At 34.9% G+C, this 27,683-nt stretch overlaps 1 protein-coding gene and 1 long non-coding RNA gene across 2 annotated transcripts in view; one reads left to right on the top strand and one right to left on the bottom strand.

Moving 5' to 3' along the window:
* Positions 1-27,683, bottom strand: part of LOC136806051 (membrane protein FAM174-like) — a 420,508-nt gene that overhangs the window by 273,765 nt on the left and 119,060 nt on the right. The window lies entirely within an intron of this gene.
* Positions 22,831-27,151, top strand: LOC136806042 (uncharacterized). The gene is made up of 3 exons (XR_010846506.1): positions 22,831-23,000; positions 23,755-23,981; positions 25,114-27,151. It is a non-coding gene; the product is annotated as an uncharacterized lncRNA (long non-coding RNA).

Below are 27,683 nucleotides of genomic sequence, written 5' to 3' on the forward strand. Positions count from 1 at the left end.
TTTGCAAACTATATAACTAGAAATGATTCATGCAAAATCTCAAAGATGTTAACTCAAGCAGTCAAATTTTCGCTTTTTTTCATGATTTTTCTGAAAATTTTGAAATATCTTCTAATTATTGGGATTTTTTTGAACATTAAATCTGGACAATTTCATCACAAAAAAAACAGAGTATAAGTGCCATTTTAGGCCCCTTAGTTAGTCTGGAGCTTCAAAGTTGAAATATATAATAGAATACTAACTTTAGGATCAAAACAATACAAAACTGTTGTGCTGAAAGGTGGGCTATTGAAATTGTTGTGAATTGATAATATGCGAGTTGCGAGTTGGTCCTGCGAGTTGCGAGTTGCTATCAAATATGCGAGTTGCGAGTTGCAAGTTGCGAGTTACGAGTTGCTATTTTAAGTTAATAAAAGTGCGAGTTGCGAGTTTAAAATTTCACGTTCAGACATCAAAATCGCGAGTTGCAGATTGAAATCGCGAGTTGCAGATTAAAATCGCGAGTTGCAGATTAAAATCGCGAGTTACAAATTAAAATCGCGAGTTGAAAAATCAAAAGTGCGAGTTGCAAATTAAAATCGCGAGTTGAAAAATCAAAAGTGCGAGTTGCAAATTAAAATCGCGAGTTGCAAATTAAAATCGCGAGTTGAAAAATCAAAAGTGCGAGTTGCAAATTAAAATCGCGAGTTGAAAAATCAAAAGTGCGAGTTGCAAATTAAAATCGCGAGTTGCAAATTTTAAAGTGCGACTTGCAAGCTTGTTCAACCAGTGTGGAGCATTTTGTCGTTAGGGCGACATGTCTAGGTTCAAAATTGGAGAAAAGTTTTGTATCGAAAGATTAAAAGCTGATATATAAAAAGTATTTATACTGTGAAACTCGTGTAATTCGAATCTTAAAATTTCCTTATTAGGTGGTATAATAAATATTTACGATAGAATTGCTGTTTTCGCTCGGGAAAACAACAAGAAAATCCTAGATTGGAAATAATAAATTGTACTCGTTCTTTTGTGAGCATTGGCTCGATAGCTCTCATTCGTTCTGTCATGTCCTTGCGCTACATGTTTTTTTTTATAAGCATACAAAAATTCGAAAATAGGCTCAGAAATGCTTAGGTCGAAAGCTTAAAAAGGCTGAAAAATGCTTGAGGGGATGCTTAAATCTAAACCTTAAATTTAAGGAAATACTGAAAATCCGTAAAATTCGAGCCAAAAAAAGCTAAAATCAGGAAAAAAACATTTTTCGTAGGCTCAAGTAATGCTTGCCATATGCTTAATTTTTTCCCATATCTGAGCCTAGATATGCTTATAAGTGCAATGCTTATAAAAAAAACATGTACTTTGAGAATCCCGACACTTTTATCGCAACAGTGGAAATGCACACTGAGAACTGCTGACCTCAATCCCGTCTCGCCGATCCACTGGGCCCTTGCGACGCAAGTTCATTTCGAACGAATGAGGCTGCCCTTTCAAGGCACTTCACCTTTAGCACTGTTTTACACACCGACCGACTACACTTAGGTAATAAATTTAACACCATGTTATCCGGACACTTTTGATTGAATAATCGCTTATGGTTTTTCGAATAGACCCAGATGTGGAGCAATCCATAGTAAATTTACTAGCAAGAGAAAATAGAGAATTACTACCTACCTAGAATTTCTACCCTTTAACTGTTTAATGGGAAGATCTACTTTTAGGAGCATTTAAAATAGAGGCTCAGAAAACCCGAGTTATTTTTCTCGAGTTAAAAAACCGAGTTACGAAAAAACCAAGTTATGACGTCATTTTGTACCTTTTATGACATCATTCTAAATTTCGTAACTCGGTTTTTTTCCGTGACTTTAAAATTTCGAGTTATTTCTCGATTTTTTTTCGGTCTTTTAAATTTTGAGTTATTTTCCTTTCTGTAGATTATCGAGTTATTTTGCGTTCCTTTAAATTTTCGAGTTATTTCGTGTTTTATATCGATTTTTTTTCCTTCTTCAACATTCTCGAGTTATTTTTAGCTTGGTTCGTTATTTCGAAACTCAAAAAAAAATCAATAAAAATAGATCACCAATTCAATGCATGAATACATGTAGGGTATTTTATGAATGAATCACCATTGGGGGCCCATGTATGAAAATAAAGTTTTTATAAATAAAGGCTCTCTTCGAAAACTGAATTTTGAAGGCAGAAAAAGTCTCCTGTGTGTGAAAACTGAAGCAAACAAAGCATTTCATTCCCCTACATAGATAGATACTTCTTTCAATCAAATCTAAATTTATAAAATTTTATAATTTTACTTCATTCTTAAAGTTTTTTTAATAATAAAATCACAATAATTCAAATGTGTTCTTTCCAAAGCAAAAATCCCAAATGAAACTATTTGTTATGTTATGTTATGATTGCAACATTTTCGAGTCTTTCGGTATAAAATAGAACGCGCGCGAAAAAACAATGCAATGACTTCTTTTTCGAAATGACAAAAAAACACCCATTCAGACGCTTGATGGTCTAAAAAAATATTTCTTTACCATCAAAATATACCGTATTTCTGCAAAATAAAGACAATAATCAAACTGCAAAAATGCGAAATTCATGTAACTAAGAAAGTACGAAAGCAAAATTTCATTTCAACTCTCGATTTTAATTTCCAACTCGCACTTTTGATTTTTCAACTCGCGATTTTAATTTGCAACTCGCGATTTTAATTTGCAGCTCGCGATTTTAATTTGCAACTCGCGATTATAATTTTTCAACTCGCGATTTTAATTTGCAACTCGCACTTTTGATTTTTCAACTCGCGATTTTAATTTGCAACTCGCACTTTTGATTTTTCAACTCGCGATTTTAATTTGCAACTCGCACTTTTGGTTTTTCAACTCGCGATTTTAATCTGCAACTCGCGATTTTGATGTCTTAACGTGAAGTTTTCAACTCGCAACTCGCACTTTTATTTTGTTAAAATAGCAACTCGTAACTCGCAACTCGCATATTTGATAGCAACTCGCAACTCGTAGGACCAACTCGCAACTCGTATGTTAAAAATCCACAAATTGTTATGCCTTTTACACCGTCTTCAATTAAGTTTGTCTCCTTGATTATTTTTGCTTTAATAACCAACCCGTTTGTTTTCAAAGGACAACATTTTTGGATCCATGTTTTAAATAATATTTTATCTAAGTAATTTTTATATGAAGTTAATGTCAAAAAAACGTTACGGTGACGTAACGTAATCATATCTTTCGCATCCCTAACACAGAGTTACGACTACGATGAATATTTTGCAGACCAGAGTGAAAGAAGAATGAAAAAGAGGAAGTGGTTCTTCTGCTATCATTTCTTATAGTTTCTTGGGGACTGATCATTTGTTCGTTCAATTCTTAAATGACTAGAATTTTTACCTCTCGTTAATTAATATCTTACCCTCACAGTAACAACATTTTGACTGCGGTTTTACGCAAGGGTAGAACCAGCGATGTCAGGCAATCAGGATTAATTCATCAATTGTCACAAAGCTCTTTTTGATAATGTTGTGAAGTTAATCATTTCAGTACTATTCCAATTTTCTTGCCCAGTCTTTTGTGATAAAAATGTATAAGGGTTGTTTGAAAACACTTGATGAAGGTCAAAATTACTTCTAAAAGATTGACTGTGTTAAAAAGACTATTTGTCTCAGCGATCCAGCATCTCGAAATGAAATCAAAACTTAACCGTACTGGCATGGAGTACTTTGGAAAAGTTCTGCTGTATCTTTTAGATGAAGTCTTTCTACTTTTCAAGAGCAAATAAGTGATGAAATATTTATAGAGTTTGTATCAAATGTTCGTGGTTCGTGGGTAGTTCAATGATGGTTTAATGTTTTAGTTCGATAAGTCAGTGGCTGGATGAAACGATTTCTATCAGCTTCAATGACAGAAGTGAAAACTTGAACAGATTTCTCTGGCATGGATGTATTTTGTATCATCGAAAGAACGCGTCGATGTAATTTTCTGTGAAAATGCTTTTCAAGTTGAAAGCTAACAGAAAAATATGTTATTCGACATTGTTCGTTATTTCCTGTTATTTCCAAGTTTTCCAGCCTAACTCGTTGTTTTGGTTGGATCTTCAAGGTGTTTCACAGTATCAAATATTGGTCCAGAGACCAAAATAGAAAAAGTTTCAACTTTGTAGAAAGAGAAGTCATGGTCAAAATCAAAGTAGCTTTGTTACTTGTTTTCTATAAATGATAAAGGCGACAGACTAGAGAGAAGTTAACGAGCACAAAACTAGAAATCAATTTTGCAGTGTTACACTGTTTACAAGTATTACACTGTATTACTCACTACGAATGAAACCTTCATTAGGATGTCTTATTAAAAATGACTTTACTCGTGTTTAAATCCATCTTTAACACAATTATGAAATGACATCAAAAATTCATTTTATTTTGATGAAACCTGTATACTTCTTAAACTTATTCCAAATTTTTTACTCAAGAAGTCATGGATCAGATGAAGCACTTCAAGGAAACTGGGGAAAAAATTTGGAACTAACCTGCACACAACAACTCCAGATATGGGATAAAGGTTCTAGTAAAGGCTCAGTCCCCATGATTGAATTGGCAAAGTTAAAGTTAAAATCAGCCAAGAAGAAAGGACAAATTAGCCCTGCAGATCCATCAAACCAACGTCAAAAAAGGGATGTTACAACAAATAATTGAAAACATAAAAGCTAAACTGTCATCACTCCCTCCTGTGACACCTCACTTTTATTCATAATAACAACAATAATGCTATACAATTTCTCAGGCAACCGTGCGAGTACATGGGCCTCTATGAATCAAAAAAATTGTCAATATCGATTAGCTATCGATTATGGATTTTAATCGTTACCGTTAACTGCTCTAACTTGGGGCTATCTAACAAAACATAGGACGGCATTTCGGCCACCATTTCACCGAACCTCCAAAGTCATTTGATTTGAGTTAATGAAAAAATACACGATTTCTCTTTCACACCGAGTAGGCTTTTAAAACGAAATATGAAAAAATCCGTAGTGGAACACACGCGAGTGTCTAAAACAAACAGTAAGTGAAAATACAGGCCAGATATCAACCAGTCCCATGTTTCGACCAATCGTCCCAAGTTAGAGCAGTTGACCGCATCTAATTAATCGATAAATATCAATGAGCTTATCGATTTTAATCGATGATCGATTTTATCGATTACGACCGTCTGGACATTTGTAACTGTTTCGCTATCTTAAGAAATCAAAAACTAATCGATATTATTGCTGAGTTCAAATCACTAACCCTTAAGTGACAGAACATTAAAACTTTTGATATAATATACAAAAAAGCAAAGACCCATACACATCTTTGTACTTAGTACTTCTTCAAGTATAAAAATAATTTTTAAAAATTCTATCACTCCCAATACACGAACCGCTTGCCAATACAATAATTTGAATTCTGTGAAGCAACAACAATACCATTCAACCCTGACACTAACGTGCCATTTAAACTTCTTTCAGAAAGTAGATCCAAAAAAAAGGTGCATAAAAGTAAATTTAATAATTATTTCAAAACATTCAATCACTCCAAGGTGATCTGCCACGACATACACGTTTTTTTTTATTAGAACACCTAAAATGTGCTTATTTTTTTAGCAATTTTCAGCCTAAAATGTTCTTTAAAAATGCGTTCTTAATTTTTTCAGACTACTCTAAATCGAGAGTATCATGCAAAATAAAGAGCACTTAAAATTGGTAAAATTTGGACAGTATTTTAACTCTTGATTTTAGAAAATCCATCCTTAAGTTCGGTTAAAACTGCTTGAAAAGAAGAAAAAAATGTAAATTCTTGTCATTTTTTTGCAAAATGAGGCTGGGCATGTTCTTACAACTTTCTTAATTTTTCGACGGATTTCAGCCTCAATGTTCTTATAAACTGGGTTCTAATAAAAACAAAACGTGTACCGGAACAAAAATCCAAATTTAGTGATGCAATAATAATGTTTTTCAACCTGACGTCTCTTCTCAACAAACTATCCCAAATGAATTCCCAAAGGACAATTGTTTCATTTACAGGCTCATTAAAAGTTAATCGATTACAATAATTTGTTTGATAAGTGAGAACTCGTTTTATTGATTGAAAGCAATCAATTAAAAAAAGCTTTTGAAAAAAAACAAACTCATCATTCTTTTTATCAACAAAGCTTTTTCTTCTCAAATCTCTAACAAAAGTACTTCACAACAAACTGAAACGTGACATATTTTGAAAAACACACAAATGATTGAAAAATACCATGTTTTACAAAGAACATCCATTATTTCATATGAACCTTTATCAAAGCATTTTTCTCCTCAATTCTCCAAACATGAATAAGCAGTAAGATGACAATCCCAAACGGTACTAATCGATAAATTCGATTGTTGAAGTAATCGATAATGATCAAAGTAATCGAACGACTATTTATCGATTAACAATCGAATTCGAGTACCAAAATTTCAAAAAAATTGTGAGTCTTCAATCACTTTCTTAACAACCGTTCGAAGACTCGATAACCGTTCGAGTACTTTGATTGTTAATTGATTACTTTCGATAACTTTGACAACTTCGATATCCAATTGATTACTTTGATAACCAATTACTATGATATATCTTTAAGAAAAACCAAAAATGTGACCTACTGTAAAACCAAAGCACAAAAAGAAGGCCCGCCATAAGATTGACCTCCTTATTTCCCACCCATTCAGGGGGGGGGGGCAAGCAGTTAGTACACGACACCCATGATACTTAGTACTGTGGTGGGTCCATTTTTCAAATTTTCAAAATGCAGTTAGTACACCAGTGTACTAACTGCCAAAAGGGGTGGTGTATATTTTCAAATTTGCAAAATACAGTTAGTACACCAGTGAACTAACTGCCGAAAGGGGTGGTGTATACAGAATTTTGGAAGAAAAAAGGTGTATTAACTGTTTTCAAAACGAGAATTTTAAACTAGATTTCTCAGATTTTTACTGTTATCAGTTTATGAGAGGTTTATGGTTCTATCTTTTTATGTATCTTCTTTTTAGGACAGTCAGGAATACCTTTTAACAGCTTGACACATGACATTACAATTCTAGGAACTCTTAGAACTCTTACAAATATTCAAAATAAAACATTCGAATTTGAAAATTTCGATTTTTCGAACGTTTTCTGTTTTATTTTGGTAATCCGATCATCCGATCCATAATCGGGAAAAATAGAAAATAATCTAAAGATGGTGGATAAGTTGCTGAACAAACATGCTGTGTTTTCTGTCTAAAAAATGTTTCTGGAAAGTCATTATTGTCACTTTAACTAGGTTTAGAAATAAAAGTTGTATAATTTTGTTAATTTTATTTCTCCTAGTGTTACTACTAATTTACCTTATGTTGTATTTTATTTACTAGTGTTTTCATTGACTAACTGGTAAATGTTCATTTTGAAAACAAAATTATTCATAAATTTTTCCCCCCACTGCGGTTGACCTACTCCATAATTTGTAATGTTTTTATTTGTTTGAAAGTAGTTAGTGGTAAAAACCTGCCATTCTATCAGCCAGCAAAAACTAAATGACACTTGTAAATTTAAGTTTCTTACCATTTTCCATCAAAATCAATTGAAAACATTACTACTTCCCAAAGCCGGAGACCAAAGACAGGTAAAAACATAAAAATACACCTCATAAAACCTCCCTGGGGTGTGAAATTCACCTGGAATGCACCGTAGAGAGACGGATCCTTATTTTGGGGGGTGGTATATATTGAGCAAGGTCAAAGACAGTTAGTACACGGTGTACTAAGTGACAGGGGGTGGTGGTGGGGTACAGATTTTTCCAAAAATCGGTTAGTACACACATAGTGTTCTGTACTAACTGCTTGCCCCCACTGACCCATTTTGGCCACCATTTTGTGTGCCTTTGCCCTGGGTTTGCTCAAGTTACTCATATCGCGCGTTCTGATTGGTCGGAGAAAACGAAAATGGTTTTCACGCGTTCTGATTGGTCGGAGAAAACGAAAGTGGTTTTCGCGAGTGAATCGCGTGTTATAATTGGCCGAATTAAACTTGGTTTCAGATTATTTTGACGCGCTGCTACTAAAAACATATTTGATAAAATCGAAGGTATTCATCAATATGATCGAAAGTATTCAATATGATCGAAAGTAATCGAACAGTAATCAAAACGATCGAACAAATCAAAAATGGTCGATAAAAATGCTATGATTTGGAGTTGAGTGAGTATTCGATCACCAATAGAATTGATAAGTGGCGACCGATTACCTTCAATTGTTATTGATAATTATTGATTACAGTACTTCGATCACAATTTAACGTTCGATTAGTACCGTCTGGACAATCAGTTAGTCACACTAGGAAATTAAGCTTTCAGAAAAAACAACATTAGTCATCTACAGGATGTATTTGCAACAACAAGGATGAGAGTTACCTGAATCAAGTTCGCAAGACAATTAATTGAAACTTGAAAGTTTGAAACAAAATAAAACGTGCAGCAGCCAAAATCAACCAACTAATATTTGTCATTCAATTCCCAAGACAGCGCTTCGATTCTCAAGGCCTTGTTTATACGCTAAGGTAAAAACAATTCTACACATGTAAATGGGTCAGTGTTTGAACTCCATCAAAATTCCCGGGAAATACCGTCAGCTGTAGGCTTTTAAATTCGAAATATGAAAAAATCCGTAGTGGTACATGCGCGAGTGTCCGGAACTAAGAAGAAGAAATTAGTGGCAAAACGATGGAGCGTTTGACATCACTCGCGAGACAAGTTACACACTCGCTATTTGTTAATCCCATCGGGCGGTAGGCGGTTAGGCGACGGGCGTTCTCTAATTCTCCATTCGGCGTCCGGTCATTTTAAATGAAAACAAAAGTTAAAAAGGGCGCGCTATCATTGAAAGTTATTTATTGTGACATGTTATGACAGAAAGTATGATTGGTAAACTTGGTGGAGTTATCAAAACAAATTTGTTGTCAAAGAGATTTGTCAGTAAGTGAAAATACAGGCCAGATATCAACAAGTCCCATGTTGCGTACACTCGTCCCAAGTTGGAGCAGTTGACGGTAGCCTATCTAGCGGTGCGCGGATTAGGTGGGTTCCGTCTCTCCCATAGATCTTTTTCTTGAGAAGTTGATCTTCAAATTAGTTCTCATGGTTGGCTTGGCTCAAATTTTTCATCAATGGCTCAAATTTTAGGCAATTTTTCATAGTTTTTGAGAATGTTAATTTCATTAAAAAGCGCCAGGTTATTTTCTCATGAATCCCTTTAGAAGTTTTGCGGCGCATTTTTTTTGCTTGAGAGTCATGTAAACGCAGTTAGGGAAACCATCCAGGATCCTGCCATTCTATCAGCCAGCAAAAACTAAATGACACTTGTAAATTTAAGTTTCTTACCATTTTCCATCAAAATCAATTGAAAACATTACTACTTCCCAAAGCCGGAGACCAAAGCAAATTATCTTCCTTGATGAGGGCGCCCTTTTGGATCTATTGTTAACACATTTAAAATGGTGGACGGAGTTGCGGAATGATAAAGGCGCACGCTGCTACAAATGCAACGCCAAATGCTCAGCCAACAAAAGGCGAGTTTATTGCCGCACAAGTTACGTCATGCCCTCCACCGTAGCAAAAGCGCGAATGGCATTTCACAATTAAAAGAATATCTTATGTGCTTAATTCTATTTGACTTTGAGTGCTTCATTGAAGATGAAAAAGGAGAGAGATAAAAAATGCGCTGGTAAATTTTGGTTAATAGGTTTGTTCTATTATTGTTGAAAGTTAGAGAAATCTCTATCGACGCAGAATTTTTTTACAGCCAATTAAAGGCACAGTCTGCTTATACTTACAATGTTTGCTATATCGTCTAGCCTAGGCAAAAAACTGCAAAATAAAGACTCAAACATAATTTTTTTAAGAGTGCTGTTTTGATATTTTTATCGCGGCTGCGTACATAGGAACTTGAACTGAAACGACATAGCGCTTTCGCAGCATTAATCTTTTATACGCATTTCGGCTGGACGCTAGTGTGACTAACTGACAATCACAAGGCTGGACTTAAAAAATTGTTGGTTTGCCGTCACTCGACCCTAGATTTTGGAGGTGGGTCGGTGGGTCGGAATTTTTTTTATTTTGGCGATTTATAAAATTTTTGTCCATGGAAGGGTTAATAGTTTGTTTACATTTAGGTAATTTTGAATAAAAAACAGAAGTTCTAGCCCAGGCGTAGTTAGTCGATATAATCGATAATCTTGAGTAATCGATAAATAATCGATAAGTAATCGATGGATTACATATCGATTAACCAATCGAATCGATGCTCAAGATTTTTTCAAAGCTCGATTATTTATCGATCAATTTTGTCATCGATTGTTTATCAATTATAGATCGATTATACTTCGATTAAATTAAGTATCAATTAAAAATCGATCAGCTATCGATCACAGCTTTTGATCGATTACATATCGATCAAAAATTGGTTAATCCGATCAAATAGTTAATCGATCAACTATCGATTCGTGAACGATTATTTATCAGATTTTAGGGAGTGGTACTTTAATTGGATTAACTTTTGCCTTTGCGAGATTAAATTTAAAGCAACATTTTTTGCTGATCTTGATTGGGATGTATATATACTTTTGAATTGAATCCAATCCCCTGGTAGCATAGGGCCTAGAAAAGCTACTACACTCATTTTTTTTTATAAGCATACGGTAAATTTCGGCTGAAGCATTTTCAAACCCTCTGAAAGGCTGAACAAAAAAAAGTTAAAAAAAAAACAAGTTACCGTTTTATTTAGAGAAAGGGCGTTATTGAATGGTTTGCCTTTTTGGAGGAGCATTATTAATTCGAAAGCGGGCGTTTATTCAAAGTAATAAGATCGGTATGAGATTTAGCGAATTCCAGAAATTTTCTTTACTTCATTAAATACCTTATCTTGGCGCTTTTTACGCCGGACCTTATTAGCGTTATTTTTGGGCTCGTTGGTGGAATAAGGGCTGGCGTAAAAAGGGCCGGTAATTTAGTCAATAGTCTGTCACTATATAATCGATAACGATACGTGATCGAAGATAAGTAAATAATTGATAAATAATCAATGCACGAACGATAAGTAATCAATGCACGAACGATAAGTAATCGATACATGATTGATAAGTAATCGATAGGTTGTATTTAGTCGATATGTGATCGATCGATAAGTAATCGCTGATCGATACTCAAGATTTTTTGAAGGTCTGATTACCTATCGATTCTATCGGTTAATCGATATCTAATCCATCGATTACTTATTGATTATTTGTGACTCCTCAAGCGATTTGGAGTACACAAAAGACCGATCGGCCCAAAGCGGGTAAAATACCGGTCTTAAAGCGGTCGAAGTAAAATCTTTAGCGGCCCATCGTTCGTGAAGATCGGCCTCCAAGCGGGCGAGAGAATTTTTGAAAGGTCCGCTTGAGGCCGCTCTTTTAGCGACCCTTTTTGAGCAAGAGACTTCCAAGCGGCGTCTGGAGCGGTCATAAGTTCGGTCCAAAAAAGTCCGGTTCTAAAAACTACTCAATCCTCAAAAGTAAAATCTTTTTTCAAAAAGTAGAATTGGGGAGAGATGTCAATAACGTTTAGCATTTTAAATTCTTTCGATATGAGCCATATATGAATAAGATAATGTTGAAAAGGTGTATCGATGGTGAAATTATCTATCTTTTCACGCTCGTGAAAATTACGAAGAAAGTGAGTTGATAAAACTAAGCATAAAAGACGCTCGTGAAAATTACGAAGAAAGCAAGTTGATAAAACTGAGTATAAAAGACGCTCGTGAAAATTACGAAGAAAGCGAGTTGATAAAACTAAGCATAAGATTCGCTCGTGAAAATTACGAAGAAAGTGAGTTGATAAAACTAAGCATACGAGACGATCGTGAAAATTACGGAGAAAGTGACTTGATAAAACTAAGCATAACAGACGCATTTAAACGCTACAAAGAAATCAAATTCAGAATACTAAGCATGAGAGATGCTTGTGAAAGCAATGTAGAAAACGAGTTTATATTTGTTGACTATTCTTGTTAAAACATACGAAGAAAAAAAAGTTGATAAAAGTATGCATAAGAAACTCTAGTGAAATTTATGAAGAAAACAACTATGCTTTTGTTACAAATGGCTCAATAAAAGTTCTGGCTAAGAGACAGGGGTGTTCTGTTTCTTAAAATGTCTGTTGACGTACTCGTGCAACCTATGTCTTTAGACATTCTTGTTTGTAAAAATTCGGAATGACTTCTAAGTTGTATCGATAAAGTTTTATGGCTAATTTTCTATTGCTAATTTTGTTATCGTTATCGATTAGTTTCTATCCCTAAACTTTCATGGATCATTTATTGTTAAACTTTTATCGATAAAGCTCCTATCGCTAATTTTCAATCGCTTATTTGGGATCATTAAATTCCTATCGATAAAAGTCTATCGATAGGCCTATGTATCGATAGGTGTATTGATAGAATCGATAATTTAATCGTGCCGATAAAGTGTTGAGAGCGAAAGTGATCCTTTTCCCATGAAATGTCAAATGTCCACGAATTTCAACGTTGTTAAAAATTTCTACCATATCAAAATAAAATCAAAATGATTTAAAACCGCAAGAAGTAAATCTCAGTTTCCAACTTCACAACACACGGCAACTCGTTTTCCAAGAAACGAACTCAATGTTTACATTTTCGAAAACGAGGCTAAGTAAAAGTAAGTAAGTAAAGAAATCAATAGCGGCCATCGGGACGAAGCGTACCGGGCATTGGACCGCTCGGGGCCCCTTTAGCGGCCTCGAAGCCTCTTCGTTATGGCCGTTTTTCATGATCGGCCATGCATCGGCCTCTTTCGATATTTGAACGGCCTTAGCGGTAAAAAGACCGGTCCAATAGAGGCCAAAGAGGAACGGTCATTAGACCGATCGGACTTTTGTGTACTCCAAATCGCTTGGGGAGTCACATTTCGATTAGATCGATTAACTACGCCTGGTCTAGCTGGGAATTTACGATTCTTATGCTTGAAACAGATTTTTTATTGTTTGAATTGAAGTTTTTGAAGGAATCTTCTTTGAAATGGCAATAAAATTTTTTGGGTCGGCAGGTTTCGAGGTAGGGTCGGTCGGGTGACAGCAAACCAACAATTTTTAAAGCGACGGGTACATAATGCATAAAACATAATGCATATTGCATAATGCATACTATTTGAAAAATGTCAATTTTAGAGGCTATAATAAGGAGAATTTGAATGATAATACTTTCAACAAATATACCCTTTTCTACCAGAAAATAAAGGGTAGAAAGCTGTAAGGGATCTTTGACAAAAAACTTTTGAATTTTTTATCGGCATTGGGCCGATAAGGGGGTGGGGGGGGGTCCAACTACATACCGATAAAAAAACAAGTATTGAGACGAAAATCCTTTCAGCCAATTTCTTTCTGATTTCGTCCACAAACTCCACTGAAAGCATATGATTTCACTTGCTTTCACCTTTGCGCGCAAATTCGCAGCTTTAAAAGTACAGTTTTGAACTAGCTTTGATAAAAAACTCTTTTTATTGGCCAGCGCGCTGCCTTTTCCTTCGAAATGTTGCGACTTCATCCCGTCATTTTAACTTTCGTTTTGATTAACAATATCAATGCGGGTAATGAACAAACTCAATGTTGGTGCACAAATAGACAAAAATTCAACGATGACGGGTGGGAAGGCGATGGCGGACAAGATTGGAGGAAATTGTGTTTTCGAAGATGTATAAGTTGGATTTGAAAAATTTTGGCCAATAAGAGCAAGGGGGAGGGGGTCTGAAGCTTATCGGCCCAATGCCGATAAAAAATTTGAAAGTTTTTTGTCGAAGACCCCTAAATTTGAATTTTGGATGATGAAGAAAATCCATGATTCACTGAAAATGCTTGTCGCCATTTTGATTTTCATAGTAAGTAAGTAAGTAAGTATTTATTTACCATTTAACACTACAGAAAAGATACAAGTGATGATATGCACAAAAAATATATGGAAGGAGACCACCTTATAGTCTAGCTAATCAAAAAGATGCGGCCACCTAAGTACAGATTGCGTTTATAACACATTGTAAATTAGTTAAAAAAATGTTTATATACTTTTAAGAATTTTGTTATGTAATGAAAAATAAATTAAGAGAAAGTTTGCTAACCTTTCTTGGTAGGGGAGGGGTGTGCTCAGTATCTCCCAAGACAGTGAGTAAGGGCGAGAGATTTAACAAAACTGAAATCAGATGAGCTCAGGGTAACATTTGGATAAGATCGCTGCATGCTGTTCCAATGTGTTATGCAAAACTTAGAGAAAGATTTGTTCCCAAAGGTAATGGTGTTGTAGGAGGGAACAAAAAGTAGTTTCAAACATGCTCCTCTGGTACTTTGAGTGTTTTCGTCTTCAGCATCGAGCTGAATAAAGTTAAAAAACTCCAGAAGGTCAAAGGGTAATTTGTTATTTAGGAATCTGTGGACAAAAGATATATTAAGGCATTTGACAAGGTCAAAAATCTTGAGAATTTTGAGATCAGAAAAGAGTGGAGAAGAAGGGCATCGAGAGTTGTTAAAAGTAATAAGACGTAAGGCTTTCTTTTGAAGGATAAATATAGGCTTGGAGGTGGTATTGTCAGTAAGACCCCAGAGTTGGCAACCATATTGAAGATGAGAATGAAAAAGAGCATAATAAATGTTAACTAAGGTTTTTGTTGAAACATAGTGCCTGAGCTTAGATATAATACCATTTGCTCTGGCAAGTTTAGCTGATAAAGATGTAGTGTGGGCTTTCCAGTTGAGGTGCATGTCAATCAAAACGCCAAGATATTTGATATTTAAACTTTGAAAAATTTTCTTACCTTCAATTTTAAGAAAAGGAACAAAAGGAAGAATTTTTCGACAGTGTCTGAAAATTAAAAATTCAGTTTTTCCAGCGTTAAGGGATATTTTATTGGCTTTGAGCCAAGTTTGGAGGGATCTTAGGTCACGATTGACTCTGTTGCAAAGGGAAAGAAGATCATCATTAAAATGTAAAATATGGGTATCATCGGCGAAATGAAAAGTTTCACTTGAAAAGATTGCATTGTGAAGATCATTAATATAGATTAAAAATAAGAGAGGTCCTAGAACAGAGCCTTGTGGAACACCATGAGGGATTATTTTAATAGAAGATTTATTGGATGAAATAGAGACAAACTGGGATCTGTTAGATAAATATGATCTGAACCAGTCATTAGCCTTTCCTCTAACCCCATAGTGGTCCAGTTTTGAAATTAGAATAGAATGATCAACAGTGTCAAAAGCCTTTTGCAAATCAACAAAAACACCACACACAAAGTTACCATCATCAAGAGATTTCCGAATACGTTCAACAATATTAAGTAAGGTATGGATGGTTGAGTGAGATCTACGAAAACCAAACTGGCGCTCAAAAAATACTCGATGAGAATCTAAGAAAGTAATAAGACGAGAGTACATAAGTTTCTCAAGAATTTTCTCTATGTTGGAAAGAAGAGATATAGGGCGATAATTGGATATTTCAAGTGGAGAGCCTTTGTTTTTGAAAACGGGAATAACTTTCGAGAGTTTAAGCATTGAGGGAAAACAACCAGATTCAAATGAAAGGTTAAAAAGAAAAGAAAGGGATCCAGAGAGGTCAAACTTTAGAAGACGAAGAATTTTTGGGGAAATGCTATAAGGGCCAGATGATTTGTTAAAGGATAAAGAATTAATTGTGAGTAAAACTTCAGCAGTGTTAACACGATCAAGAAAAATAGAGTTCCTAATGCGATTTTTGAGATAGTGAGAGAAGTGACGATTGGTAGGACCAATTTTGGAACGGACAGTATCTGCAATAGAAGTAAAAAAGTCATTGAAGCCATTGGCAACAACGTTTGGGTCAGAGTTGAGATGGCCATTGACACGAACAGATGAAGGAGAAGATTTGGATCAGATCCAATGATATCTCTGATCCCTTCCCAGACTTTCAAAATATTTGTAGCATGAACAGAGAAAAAATTGGAATAATAATAATTATTCTTACTCTTACGTGTAAGAGTAACTATGAGATTTTTGTATGTTTTATATCTTTGATAGTAAAAAGATTTCATAATAGGGTCCTTGGTTTGAATATATTTTCTAGAATAAAATTGACGTTGTGAGATTGATTTAATAATTCCGGGGGTGATCCATGGTTTAGCCCGAGTTTTTTGTTGGCGTTTGGTCACAACAACAGTTGGGACATGTTGATCAATAAGGTCTTGGATAAGATCATAAAAGGTTTTGAAAGCTTGATCAACATCTGTTATTCGATATAATTTATTTACCCAATCAATATTAAGAAAATCAAAAATAAAATCTTGTTGTTTAAAGTTTTTCCAGTCCTTTCGGAAGATTTTTTCATTCTTTGGTTTTACAGAGGTACCACAGACAAGATGAAATTGAGGAAGATGATCAGAGATAGAATAAAGCAAATTTCCTGAAAAGGTACGCTTTTCAGAAATTGAAGAAAAAATATTGTCAATAAGTGTCATGGAGTGGTCAGTAATTCGAGTCGGAAGAAAAATATTAGGTATAAGAAAGTGTGATCCAAGGTTGTTCAAGTAAGATAAGATATTGGGATCAGAAGAAGTGTTCAAAAGATTAATGTTGAAATCACCTAGCAAAAGAATTTGTTTATTTTCTTTGTTGATTTTATTCAAAAGTGGTTCAAGAAGTTTATTGAATTCATCAAGCGAAAAAAGAGGGTGTTTATAGATGGATCCAACAATAATATTAGTAGAGTTTGGATGCTGGATTTCTGCAAAAGTAGATTCAAGAAGGGTTGAGCAATACAACATAGAGTCAAGATCTTTGCGGGGTTCAAAAGAGAAATTTTTTGAAATGTATAACATAGTGCCACCAACTTTTCAAAGCCAAATTCGGAATGTAAATCGGGAAATTCTTCTGATAATGGATTACACACTTTTCCTGTATCCTTTTAGCGCCAGAGCCGGTTTGTTGGGGCGTAGCATTCCGCCACTCGGCCGCGCGCAAAATCGCAACAGAGGGGCTACGGACTTTATTCCGGATAGACAAATATCCAGGTACAATAAACATCAAGCTGTTAAGTCCGGGAACTGTCGAAATGGCAATCACGTGCCAGGACAAGTTTTTGCAAGCGAGGGAAGATATGAGGATTTAATATCATCGAACAACTAATCAAAATTTTACTGACCGAACTAATCGAACTGCTATAGCATATAGCAATAGCGTTATTGCTTCAAAAATTGTGAGTGTTCGATTAGGTTCGACTAATTTTTTTAATCGAACTTTAATCGTTCAATAGAGTTCGATTAGTTCGATAGAGTTCGATTAGTTCGATTGGTTCGACAAGTTCGATTGATATCGATCGGGTCTGGTCAAAATATCTTTGGCGTGGCTTTTGCATGGATTCCACACTGGTAGCTAAACTAAATGGATTAAAAGAATATATCCCTTACCTGATTAATGAAGAGGCCTCACTCTATCACCAAGAACCAGCTTCAACAGAATTGATACATGATTACTGATGGACAAATCAATAGCAGTAAGCATAGCCATAGACCATAGAGCAAAAGCAAGCGTAACTTCGTCTACCATCTTTAAGCATCCCCGCCTCTCTTAAGCCAATCATCTCACCGTATTTGATAGCATTACGTCATTTTTCATAGCGCGGCAGTAAAATTGTCTAGATTCCAGTCCTTTTTCAAGTCGATGAGAGGGCGCGGCAAATTCAAAAAATCTTTCAGTCTCACGTTGGAAAATCCAAAATGGTGGTCGTAACTTTCGGAAAAACAGGTTTATGCTGTCATCAGAAAAAAGGTATAAAAGGTATGTCCATGAGTAAAAGATTTTGGGTTACTTAAGTTTAAAAAGTTTCAATACATTATATACAACAGCAGTTTAGATGTTTAGATACTTTCAAAAGTGTGGCCAATTGATTGTCTAATTGATGACCAACAATCAATGGATATTGGATCGGGTATTGGATAATGCGATTGTATTGATCCCAGTAATCAATAAGAAAGTCGGTAATCATGTTTTCAAGGAAGTGTCAGACCAGATATAATGTTGTCTCTGAAAATGTTTTCACTACACTTTATATACTGTGAAGTCGGGTAACTTGCATCAGTGGAGGGAAAGCTGCATAGCCATCAAATGACTGACCAATCAAAGCAGCAAAATTTCAAAACAAATGAACTATGCAGCTCTGCTCGCAGCTCTACTCTACAATTTTTGTTTTGATTAAACTTTTTATTTTAATGACCAGCCAGGTCATTCATTTGAGCATTTGAGGGCTATGCAAGTTTCCCTCCACTAATGCAAGTTACCCGACTTCACGGTATTTGGTTAATAAACGCCTAATACACCTTTCCCGTAATTCGTAAAACTAATGCGCGCGCATTATTTTGATGCTCTCCACCGTTTGGTCTCTGGAGGTAAACAACCCCGTTTTTGCCTGCGTTCCCTTAGGGAAAGTTGGTTTTTTGAGCTTTTCTTAAGTTCTGTCGAACAAAATCCCCTCAAATTTTAGTATGTTCAATCTATTCATGATATTATACCACCCTGAAAATATTTTGCCAAAAGAAGGTTGCTGTCAAAAGTTAGAGGCTCAAATCCCACTTTCCCTAACCCCTCGCAGACAAAAACGCGTTTTTTACCTCCCAAACAATTTTATACACAACGGTGGAGCGCACATTTTCCCGGGCCATTTCTGAGAAATTTGAAATACGGGAAAGGTGTATTGCAAACGACACATAAACAACAATCAGATTCTAGTGTTTATCAGATTCTATTGATTATTTGTCGTTTAAACTGATTGTTGTGTGCTGATAAAATAACTGTTCAAAACAAATAAAAAAAGTTTGTTATTTTTAATTGCTCTTGAGAATAAATATAGATGTTATTATTTTTTTGCCTTTGATAACAAAATATTTTCATTGACTTGGGAATATAAAAAGTCTTTAACAAAGGCGATCATGTTTTTACTGAGTTTGTTAGCAACTAAGCTGCGGATTTTGCGGTTTTGGGTGTCAACAAATTTTTGCTGTTTGCTACCTCAATTTTGCAAAATTTGGAATCACTTCAGAAAAATTAGATTCAATCTGATCTGCAAAACTACGCAAAAATCAGGGAACTCCTCGAATCCGCAAAATTAAGTCCCGCAAAATTTTTGAATTTCACAGATAGGCCCATCCGCGAAATTTAATTCCCACAAAAGTTTATCCTATTAAAATACTTATGTGGATTAATTTTTGCGTGGATTAATTTTGTGAAATTTAATCCACGCAAAAGTTTTGGGAATTTTTCAATACACCGTTTAACAGTCTCGCCATCTCCACCGTAGAGGCGGTAGGTAAAAATGCTCACTTCATTACTGTGGAAGGTTAGAGAAATGTAAACATTGCAAATTTTTTTCTTTTCAAAGAGAATGTATTAGATATTTGAACATGATATTAATGACAATTTTATGTATCTCTCCTGAAAATTTCACAAAAATTCATCTAGAGGAAAAGAAGTTACGATTAAAAAGAGTTCTTTACCTACCATTTCTCTACTGGGTTTTCTTATGAGAACTGGATGTTTACCTACCATTTTTTACGGCAAGGAGAGTGAAGTTTCCCGTGGTTGCCAAAATCAAAACAATGAAAAATTGTTAATACGTGTGCGCAGTCGACACTGTTAAACGGTGTATTGGGAAAATGTAAGTTGGTGATAACAAAGGAAAAGTTTGAAATCAAAACATAACAAGTTCAACTTTTCATTTAAATTTTTAACTTTCAATCTCTAGTAATCTCCTAAGAATACCTTCTTTGTAGTTTTTTGAAAGCTTTTGAGAGACTTTGCCTGCCTTTGTTCAATTAACTTTTTTTAAAGTCAAAATTACACTATTAGCTTAGAACCTTATGGTTGGAGTGTCAGATGTGATGTCTAATCTCTGCTCAAAAAGTTTTCACTGCACTTATACAAACGACTGATTGTATGTAAGCAATTTTTGTTGCTGCTAGTTTTATTGCGTCCTCCCTTTTTGCTGGGGGGAGGGAGGACTAGAGATTTTTAAAATTTTCCAAAAGAGGGGGGAGCAACAAAACTTTGATTTTCTTGGGGGTCTGAGACTAAAGGGATCACCTGCTTTTCTCTTAGGGGGGGCTGAGATACAAGACCAGACCCAATTAATCAAACTTGCCAAACTAATTAAACAATAGAACTAATTGAACTCAACATTATCATCGATCATGAGTAAAGTTTTGAGTAGATTATTAATCAAACCTAATCGAGCAAAATTTTTGAAGCAATAGGAGTTTGATTAGCTTGGTCAGTAAAAAGTTTTAATTAGTTAAGATTATTATTAGATCATATATTTTATCACTTGCAAAAACCCCTATTATGGCAGATGATTGCCATTCTGACAGTTCCTGGACTTAAGTTTAATTGTACCCGGATATTTGTCTATTTGGAATAAAGCTTGAAGCTGCCCCTCTGTTGCGATTTCCCCTGTAACCGCATGGCAGAATAACAAAGCCTGGCGGTTTTGTTTGCCTCTGGCATTGAAATTATGCAGGAAAAGTGGGTACATTATCGGAAGTAATTCCCTGATTATCATTCTGAATTTGGCTTTAAACAGAAGCTGTTATACGGCGGTGCAGCCTTGCAAACTTGTCAAACGAAATTGATCAGACCGCATCCCATTGATTGAAATTATTAAAGGAACACTCACAATTTTTACAAATCTTGCAGTATGAGTTTGATGAATTTTTTTTTCTTGAACTTTAATCGTTCGACAGAGTTTAATTAATACTCACTGTGATGGCATTAAAGTGTATTAGACTTACCTTTTGAAGACATAAATGAAAACTAACAAGGCATAAATTATGTACTTATATGTCGCTAAATACATTCTCTTCAGATTTGCTTTCTAACGTCCATATTTTAATTCTGAAAGTCAAAATAATATTCACTAGGTTTTAATCTGCATTTGATGAAAAAAATTAATTGTCCAATGTATGACCCTTCAGTGTTATGTATGCCCATGGAGGTAATAAAAATATAGATGGAGAGTCAATGCCTTTTGTTCTATTCTGATTTATCATCGGAAGCAAACAGCTGTTTGGTTGCTTTGGGAATAAGATGATTAATTTTGGGCATACTCGTGGGAATATTTAAGATGAATGAAAAGACATTACATTTTTGAAATATACCTTAAAGGAAGAAATTTTGGTGGGAATTTAATTTGGCGGATAGCCAAAAAAGTTTTTTCAGAGGGAATTTAATTTGGCAGATGGACGAAAAAACTAAATTTGGCGGGAATTTAATTTGGCGGTCACTTAAAAATTTAACCTTAAGATGGCGTCAAAACAGCGAAAAATCAGCAAAAACACCTTAAAGGAGATCATATTTTCAAAATGTTTAATTTGGCGGGAATTTAATTTGGCGGATGGCAGAAAAAAGAAATTTTGGCGGGAACTTAATTTGGCGGATTTCACTCAAATCCGCCAAATCCGCCAAAATTTCTTACTTTAAGGTAAGGTGTCATGAAAAATTGAAAAAAACTTCACATAATAAGCACAATACTCCAAACTTCTAGGGGAAGCTGCCCATAAAGCCATCGATAGATTTAAAAAAGAATTACGTGTTACGATTTGGAACCTTGTATCGATCATTTTGTCAGAGTATGAAAACCGCTGCTTAACAAAATGCCAGCCCAAAAATAAGTCCTTATGAAATTAATATACTCTTTTAGTCTTACATCAGTTGAAACTATTTTGAATCGCATTTTAACAAGGATTTTCGAAAAAACTAAGTTTTTCAAAATCAACCAAACAGTCTCTTTCTGTTCTTAGAAACAAAGCAAGTTATTTCTGTTGTAAAGAGTGCTCGATGTCAACAAAAAGTCGAAGAGCTGTATCAATTTCATAATTTTATTTGTAAAAGTAAAAAATATACACTACTGTCAGTTTCACGCTGAACGATTGTCAAGTATAAAACTTCTTCGAAAAAATCTCAACAAAATCTTTCTGTTCTTATAAAGTTATAAATTGATGTTTTTTGCTTCCAATCATGGTACATCAAAGAAAAGCTCTAATAGATTTATAAAAGATTTCAACAACCATTTAGATCATTACCGAGACGTTTTCTCTCCATCTATATCTTTATTACCTCTATGGTATGCCTTTGTCTTCGGCTCAGGATTGAATAACACTGACGGGCCAAAAATTGGGACATAACAAACATACATAATACCACTTCAGTAATTCATCAAAACTAGCTATTATCCATAATATAAAAATTTCGTAGATGTCGATAGACCTGTGAAATATAATTCTATGAATATAAAATTTTACCTAAATACAGTATACCCAAACTGACCCAAAATGTATTTTTCTACTGCAAAGAAAATATGTTATGAAGGTGCACTCCTAATTTTATATTTATAGTTGTTTTTTTAATCATTATATTTAACTCTTTTATATTTTTCAGATGTTGACTAATAGGATCAACACTAAATATACAATAACAATAATTATGGAAAATTCCGTGTCTCATGCATTCAATCAATCAAGCATGATGATATTCAGTGTATCGAAAGAATATGGGCGTCTTTTATAATCGACTAGAGCAGAGAATCCAATGCAGTCAGTGATGTGTTTTCTCAAGCCCAATCAGATTGTATTCTACTAGCAAAAAACGCATACAACACATCTGACAGCTGTTGACAGGAAAAATTTTAATACTAGCACGCTCAAAAAGCCAATCAAGCTTAATCAAGAATTGTAGTTCGATTGAGATCTCAAAAGCTCTCCTGGAGGAAAAGCTGAATTTCAACCTGAAATCCTAAAACATACAACTTCCAAGAAAAAACTGTGGGTGGACTCACAGAGCAAAGAGGTTAACTAGTGTTAGTGGAAGGAAGGCGATTTTCTCAAGAAAGCTGCCTACTTTTTTGCCCAAATAAAGTTGAAGGTATAAATTTTGTTAAAGATTTGGAAACATTACTACTGAATTTACCTGAATTTACTACGTTTTATTACTACTGGCTACTGGATTTTATAAAACATAAACCCTATTCACTTAGGTAAACATTAAGTTATCACCTTTAAACCCAAGGCATTCATAGTGGGCACCCCCCCTGGATTCTGGGGGGGGTTGAGGATTTTCAGATTTTTAAAAATAGGTGGGGGTTGGGTTGATGAGAAATTTCAGGTGGGGGTAACCCTATGTAGGTGGGGGTAACATTTGTCAGGTGGGGGTTGTCAAGTTTTCTGTATTTAACTTCGTTTGATTTTGTACTTTTTGTCTTTTTCAACTTTCCACATACTATACTAGATAAAAATATAAAACAATGAGTGAGTGTTCAAACAAAGCACATCTCTTTATATCCATTACCTATGACATATGTTTCCTAAAGGAAAAAAACGATAAACTGAATTTTCAGGTGGGGGTTCGAAGATTTTACAATTTAGGTGGGGGTTGCTGAAAAAGGTGGGGGTTGGGCTGATATGAGATTTCAGGTGGGGGTAACCCTATGTAGGTGGGGGTGACCTTTTTCAGGTGGGGGTTGGAGGGGTGTTGCCCACTATGGCATTTCATATGGTTTTCTTTTTATTTCACAGAACTTGCAACTTTCAATAATTTAGAACTTTACGATTCAACATTCACATTAACATTCTTTTCCGTGTAATGATGTACATTGTTAACCATGATTATTACCTTATAGGATTATACTTTTTGGCAAGCAATGTAACAGAGGGATTAAAGTCCAGAAGATTATACTCAAAATCCTGAAACATTACAATGCGATGAATTTTTGAAATGGTTCAACAGGAACAATTGCAGCTACAGATATGCGTTTATCAACACTTTAATTGCAGAATTGATATAAAAATCAAAACGTCCATAATGGTTTTAAAGTTTCTCAACCAAGATTTCAAGAATTACTAAAAAGTAGGTTACTAATTTGAAACTAACTTTTATTCAGCAGAAAAGAGCTGAAAACACCAGTCAGCTAAATTTTAAACTGAAATATATCTTGACTGAAAAGTCTGCATGGCAGAATATTGGGTGCGTTGGTCAAAACTGTCTTTAAAGCTGTCTAGATTTCTTTCAAGTTGCCGTGATTTCTTTCAAACTGTTGTGATTTCTTTCAAACTGTTGCGTTCCCAAAAATGTCGTGTTCCCAGAAATTGCGCCAGTTCAGTCAAGCCTAACTGTAATTTGCATGTCCTCTATTAAATCAAAAGCTAATGAACGATGAATCCGACAGACTATGTTTATTTAGAAACGGTTTGTCATCGGTCGTAAATGTGGTTTCAGGCCACTTTAAGCTGACGTCTTTTGCATTTTTTTCAAAAACTAACACAAATTCGCGCCACAAGGCTACAAAAGAGGATTCCCTTTTGTGGGAACGCGACAGTTTTTGGGAACGCAACAGTTTCTGGGAACGCGTACCAGCTTGAAAGAAATCTCAACAGCTTTCGGAAGAGATCGCACGTTGACCCTTCTTGACTTCCATACAAAACTCATTGTACATTGGTGAAATCTTTTTTTGCATGGGCTGATCTTTTTTCAAGATTACTTTCATTCCTTTATTGTATTTGTTTTCTTATTTTATAATTTTCTTTTTTTTCTACTTTTTATTTTACCTTTTTAACGCTTATCAATATCACATACTTTAATGGGATAAACTTTCGCGGGGATTAAATTTCGGGGATTTGGGTGTCATCCGCGAAATTATATCCAAATGGAAATTTGGAAGGGTCTTATCTGCGAAATATTTCTAAACAAAACTCAAAATATATCAAATAAATACTACTATTTCAATGGCTACTTGTATCAAAGAAGCGTAAATAAAGCGTATTTCAACAACCAACATGCATTATTTGACAGTAAAAGTCACAAAATCATGCCACCCAATAGTGGCAATCGCAAAATTTTAAGTCCTTGCGAAATTTTTGAATTTCGCGGATATGCCCAACCGCATCTCATTGTACTCTTAGGTCACCATACTTAGCTCCCATCTGACAATTATGATTTGTAATTGAATTCATAAAAAATCTTTTTTATTTACTTGTTTCAGGAGCTGAAAATGCGCATCAAGCCAAAGCAATAATTTCAAATTTTGACTGAAGTCGTTGCAGCATGTGTTCAACTTCAAATGTACATTCATTGTACAATAAATTTTCGTGGAAAGTCTTCTTGCAGAAAAATTTACACTAACGTTAGATGCACTTTTGCTTCATCCCTGTCGAACCCTTATCAATGTTATGTCTGGGAGAAGAAGTGTGAGCAGGTTCTTTCACTTCCATTGATAATGGATTGTATAAAGATTTTGGAGAATTGTTTCAATCAGACTATATGCTCTTTCTGGAAGTGTTTTAGAACTCGTCTCTTGCAAATCTAAAAATGGATGCAAGACAAACTTTTGCTCAGGCAAAAAGGCTGGTTCCAATTGTTGTAGGACATGCCTTTGCAAGATTGCACGAATTAGTAGGGGGAATTTTGTTCGATTTTTTGAAATCGCTCGATTGTTTTGTTAGGAGCACTTGTTATACATTTTTGGAAACTTCAACCTTAGAGAAATCTAAGTTACGATGTTTCCAATTTTTTTCGGACACTTTGGTGTGATTTTCGAACAAATATGACGGTCGTGTCATGATTAACCCTTGAAAGCCAGAAACGGCTGTTTTGTCCAGTTTTTGCGCTTTTTGAAGCTCAATATCTCGAGTTAGGTACTGAAATCACCTATACTTGCAATATATCTCTAATCTTCATTTTTTGAGAGCTTTCCAAAAATATACAACAGGTCTCCGTTTTCTCAAGCTAAAATTTTCATTGATTTTTGTCTGAGACCGTCATATTTGTCCGAAAATCACACCAAAGTGTCCGAAAAAAAATTGGAAACATCGTAATTTACTTTAATGGGATAAATTTTCGCGGGGATTAATTTTCGCGGATTTCGCGGCTTTGGGTGTCATCCGCGAAAATAAGTCCCATTGGAAATTTGAAAAAGGCCCATCCGCGAAATATTTCTAAACAAAACTCAAAATATGTCAAATAAATACTATTTGAATGGTTACTTGCATCAAAGAGGCGCAAATAATGTGTATTTGAACAACCAATATGCATGATTTGACAGTAAAAGTCACAAAATCGAGAAAATAATGCCCCCCAATAGTGCCATCCGCGAAAATTAATCCCCGCGAAATCTTAAAATTTAGCGGATGAGCTCAACCGCAAAATTTAATCCCCGCGAAAATTTATCCCATTAAAGTAGATTTCTCTGAGGTTGAAGTTTCCAAAAATGTATAACAAGTGCTTCTAACAAAACAATCGAGCGATTTTACAAAATGCCCTCTACTAAATGGTGAGACTGACGAATTGCAAAACCATTCAAATGACTAGGAAGAGTAATTGTTGTTAAGAATGCTTTAAATTGCTATAGAAGATACCTCCTTAATGGGAGAAATTCGATTCTTTCAAGTTTATTAGGATTTTTGAATAAAAATATAACATATTAATTACAATGTAAATAATTTAGATTGGGCTCTTCCAGAAAAAAATCCGTTCATGGGGGGTGGAGGATATATTATTTTTTTCATGAATTACCCCGCCTGGACATTTTGATTTTTAACCCCCTGGACACGGGTTATACCCCTGGACAAATATCAAATCAACCCCGTGGACACAAAAAATTACCCCTGGACATTGGAATTTAACCCCTGGACATTGCAATTTTTTGGTATTTTTCCATACCCCTGGACAATTCATCCTCCAACCCCCATGAACGGATTTTTTCTGGAAGAGCCCATTAACCTTTATCATCTTACAACAACAATCAACAGAGCAAAAAAAGCTTTTATTGCCCATTTTTTCTGCAAGTTTTTCCTATAATAAGCCAAGATGAAGTGCAATTTTTCTTTTTTTCCTATTCTATTCACAACATTTTGCAAGGAAACTGAAGGAAAATAAGATTTTGAAGCTTTTTTGTCGATGATGAGCATTTTTCAAATAAGTTAATGAAAATAACACCATGAATAAATGCAAAATCCAAGCCTTGTTTGTAATTTTATCCAAGATGACTTCTTTAGACCAATAATCAGCAAAACAAATTCCGATCCAACGGTGTATGATAATTCTATTCTGTTCCATGGTTGAGGAAAACTACCATCTCTTGATTGTGCTCCCACACTAAATTATTACGAGTTAAATTTAGTTTTGGTAGCTTTCTGTTTTGCAGATTGGATCAATGAATGATTTCCTTCTGAGGATAAGGTCACGCAATCCCAGTTTTACTGTTTAATAAGACTAATTTACCACAGAAATTTTTTGTTTGATCCTTTGAGCCTTTCGATTTCAATACATTCTTTAAGTTAACAGAGCTGCTAATGTTGATCAAAATCCTAATTTCATTCCAGAAAAAAAACTAGAAAATGGTTTGAAATAAAAGAAGCTATTAAACTCGTTGAGGGGACCCCAGACGGCGATGGTGGTGACGACGGTGTATCTATCTGTACACCAGCAACATCTTTTGTTATGACAGGAATGAGGATTGAGAGATAGTGGTTAAGACATATTGAATAACCAAGGCAGATGTGTCCATCCTATGGAATTCCGGCTGAATTGAGGGCAAATTAATGGTCTTTTTAT

This window comes from Clytia hemisphaerica, unplaced genomic scaffold (genome assembly GCF_902728285.1).
Source record: "Clytia hemisphaerica strain Z4C2 unplaced genomic scaffold, Clytia hemisphaerica genome assembly, whole genome shotgun sequence".
NCBI classification, from domain to species: Eukaryota; Metazoa; Cnidaria; class Hydrozoa; order Leptothecata; family Clytiidae; genus Clytia; species Clytia hemisphaerica.